Here is a 4,294-nt window from a genome sequence, read left to right as displayed (position 1 = left end):
ATATGTATATATATATATATATATATAAACATTTATTTAAAATTTAAATATTTTAGTTAACTTAATAGTCTGTGCCCTGCCATGTTTCATTAATCTTCATTTTTCTCAACTTTTTATTTTTTTTACAGTGTAGTCTTGATTTGATGCTGACATTTGGCATAGTTATGAAATACTATGTTTGCCATTCCATATTCAGTTAAAATAATTTAACTGAATATGGAATGGCAAACATAGTATTTCATAACTATGCCAAATGTTAAAATTATTTTATAATAACCACAGTTTACACTCCATTAATGCACAAGCCATGGCCACCATCTGGCCTTGATAAAGAAAGTTCAAGAAGAAATGTTTTAAAAGCATGACCTTTTGAAACTTTACTTCAGATTTCTATTTTTCAAGTGAGATTGGTTTTTAATGTGATTCCACAGAAATTACATTTCCCTTTTTTTACCCATGGTAAGTGATGGATGCAACTTTTTATACCATCAGATACAGCTGTACTACCAAATGGATGGGAGTTTTAATTAATGTGTCCTGATGAGTGGTCCCTATTTCTGTAGTGATAAAGTTTGAGAAGATTTCCTTTAGGCTAAAAACTATGAAATTTAATACAAATTTGAGCTATGGAGGTAACAAGGGCACGTGATTTTTCCAGGTCACTGGTATGTGCAAAGCCCAGAGTGTTTTGGGTAATAATCAGACAGAATGTGAGATGTAGTATGCAGGGTGACATCCACACTCACATGCTGCTTTTAATTTGATTAAAGTCATTAGTATTAAAAAGCACAAGGCAGTTGAACAAAAAAAATCCTGAATTAGATAATTTCAGTGGTTTCATAAGGATGTTAAGCTATAAATTCTTATTTAATTTTTCATATTATTTGACTTATGATGCAATAAACCAGTATGTAATGGATATTCACACAAAGACATTTTGTAAAAGTGTTCAGAACTCTTTTTAAAGAATTCACCTAAAAAAGAACATTCCTCTCCCTCATTTCATTCCAACCCAGCATGACATTCTGTTCTTTATTCTGTGGAGCACAAAATTAAATATTTTGCATAATGTCTAAGCTATTCTTTTCTGCTGACACTTCTCTTTGACCAAGCTCTTCTGTGAATAGTGACCAAACATATAATGCTTTCATGATACTTTTATGATTTATTTCTCTTTTTTTTTTGGTCATTTTTGGAGCTTGATACTGTAAATTTTCGCCCCTTTTCAGTGTTTACTACCCACAAGGACTTTCTGCAAAACATCACTCTTATGTTAAAAAAAAAAAAAAACATGCAGGTTTGGAATGACATGTGACATGAATTCATTTTATTTTATTTATTTTTACATTTTATTTTTGTATTTAATTAGTTTAATTTATATTTTCATTATATATTTTATTTTTATATTTTATTTAATTCATGTTTTACATTTAATTACATTTTTTATTTTATTCATTTAATTTAATTGGTCCTATAAAAAAATATATGTATACAATCTGATACCAATGAGTGTACATTTATAAAAACTTATTAAAAACTTTTTTTTTTTAAATAATAATAAATAATAATAATAAGTAGGCCTAAATGCACTGTATATACAGTATATATACTTTTAGAAACTTTTCTCCCATAAGGAAATATGCATATTTATTTTAGTTAACTTACTAGTGTCTGCCCTGATATTTTTAGTATTTATATTTATTTTTATTTTATATATATATATATATATATATATCTATCTATCTCTCAAAAATCACGCGAATATGAACGTGGTTTTGCGCAGCTCGTCAGTGAACAACGGCTCTGTGTAGTTAATGCTGCTCAATGTGAAAGCACGCACGTGATGGAGATTTACCGCTGATTACAGAACGGCTTTACTGACAAGATGAGCATTAAATATCACATGCGATTTATCGTGCAGCCCTAATATATATATATATATAATTTTTGCCACCCCTTTTTCAGTGTTCACTACCCACTTTGACTTTCTTTCCTTGAAAAAAGAAATCATACTGGTTTGGAACAACATGAGACATGAATCTTTAAAAAATGTCAAATCTTCAGCACCTCACCTGAGGCCTCAAGATCTAAGATTATACTTTTATAGCTATGAGTTTAACTGCCATGTTAGTCTGTTGCCTCAGGAATTGCCATGCAACTAGTTTCCAACAACAGATCTGTCCTTGTGTTATTCTGTTAAGGCTTGTCATCATCAATCTCGTCCCAGAGAATGACTCGCGTGTAGAGGCCCTCAGCCATGACTAAGAGGTGGCGGTCTGTCCTCTTCGGCTTATATGCAATGTGACATTGTGATTAAAGTTTAACACTTGTGCCTTGGTAAGGTTATCACAGAGTCCCAGTGTTTGAGTTCTTATGCATGCGCTGCTCTGAGCATGAAAATTTCTGCCTGGCAGTATGGCGCTGAACGAGTCTCTAGTGTCCTCTTCAAACAGGAAGCCAGTAGAGTGTCTGTTTTTGCATTTTTACCTTCCCGTCAGACGACTAGCTGTTTCACATGTTAGTTAATATGTTGAGCATTTTTATGTTACAGTTTATGCAGCTTTTGTCCAATTTGTCAGCATGATAATCTCAGTGTCCAAGTGTCCAATCCATTCACATGTGAATGACGGCAAATATTCCCTAAAAACATCCAGTAAAGGCAGTGATGCAGTCAGGACTGAGACGTAAACACTCATGCAGTGTATGTTTCATTCATACTTGAAGCCAGAAGGTGCTCTCCTGCAGAATGTCTAAAACATCCTCATAAAAGTAATAACTTATGACGTACAGGAAATCCCTGATATGGATAAAGGCATCCAGCTATCACTGTAGCCAAAGCAATCTCTGCTGTAGATAAGCTAAATAAAAAGAAACGTTTTGACTGATGAAACGTGAAGACAGTAAACACACGATTGCAATAAATGCTTTATGTGTGTTTTTCAAGACATCTCCAGGTAATGAAAAAGCATCTGAATAATGCAGCATCTGAATAATAAAGAGCGAATTGACATAGATACTATAAAATATGTCTATGTTGTAGCATATAAACAAATCATAAAATTGTCATTAGAAAAATATAGGAAGAATATTATAGAATAGTAATTATTGGTTATTGTCATTGTCCAGCAGTGTATTTGATTTCTCAGCCAATTAAAAGTAAGAGATAATAATTAGAAATAATAATTTTTATAATAAGATAATATTTTTTTGTAACCAGAGCTGGGTAATAACTGATTAAATGTAATCTGGATTATATCTTCAGATTCCAAAAATTAGGTACTTGTAATTAAATTTCTATAGTCTTTGGCTCACATGAACGCTCCCGATAAAATTATTTAGGCTAAGCATCAACATTCACAAACCACTGTTCACTGTTATTTTTAACAGAAAAGAATGCAACGTGCTCGTAATCACGACTTCATAAGTGGGAAATAGGAAGTTTCCGATAGCACATGAGGACAGCAGAGAAGCACTCTCAGCACAGTGGAGTGCATCATTTTGTTAACTTTGTGGTTATTTTGAGTCGTTTGGGACGCGGTAACACACGGCCCTCTCACAATATATTGCTTTACAGATCTATTACTTTTGCCGCTCAGAAATGTTAACGCAATCATGTTGCACGTATCAGAAGTTCTGCGCTCTGGCGCGGTTAGCCCTCACACTACATGTGTGCCGTGCCCGAGCCCAACTGAACCGTGCTCTGGCCCATCTCTTCCAACCGAGCCAGGGCCGGCTAAACGAACCATGCACGTTTAAGATTGCCTAGTGTGAGTACACCCTTATTCTTCCCGCATCCCACACACACGGGTCTCTACCTGTCTGCACTCACCCATCAAGTGTTGTCCCATACCACACTCTGTTGCGTTGGGCCCCGTGGGTCCCGCGATAGTGCAGGACTCTACTCGGAAGGTGCCTGTTATAATGTTATAATCGAGGCTCTGGATTCTGAGCATAACTTGTTTTTCTAACAAATTATAAAATATTTTCTATAAAAACGTTAATGCCCTGGCAGTGGTAAATAGCTTTGGTTTTATATTTAATTTGATTACATTCATTTTTAAATTGAGATTTACAAGAAATATTTTAACTGCTACTATGTAAAAGGAATACTGCTGTAAAAAAAAAAAAGCACCTTATTTGTTTAAAGTGTTTGCAAACCAAATGTTATTGCACTTTTGTTCATATAGCAGTACTTTTAAAGAGGCCATATGATGCGATTTCACGTTTTCCTTTCTCTTTGGAGTGTTACAAGCTCTTGGTGCATAAAGAAGATCTGTAAAGTTGCAAAGACTAA

The sequence above is a fragment of the Sinocyclocheilus anshuiensis genome, unplaced genomic scaffold, assembly GCF_001515605.1.
Source record: "Sinocyclocheilus anshuiensis isolate Anshui unplaced genomic scaffold, SAMN03320099.WGS_v1.1 scaffold1049, whole genome shotgun sequence".
NCBI lineage: Eukaryota > Metazoa > Chordata > Actinopteri > Cypriniformes > Cyprinidae > Sinocyclocheilus > Sinocyclocheilus anshuiensis.
The sequence above is the reverse complement of the archived record's forward strand: the minus strand, read 5'-3'. Positions refer to the sequence as shown.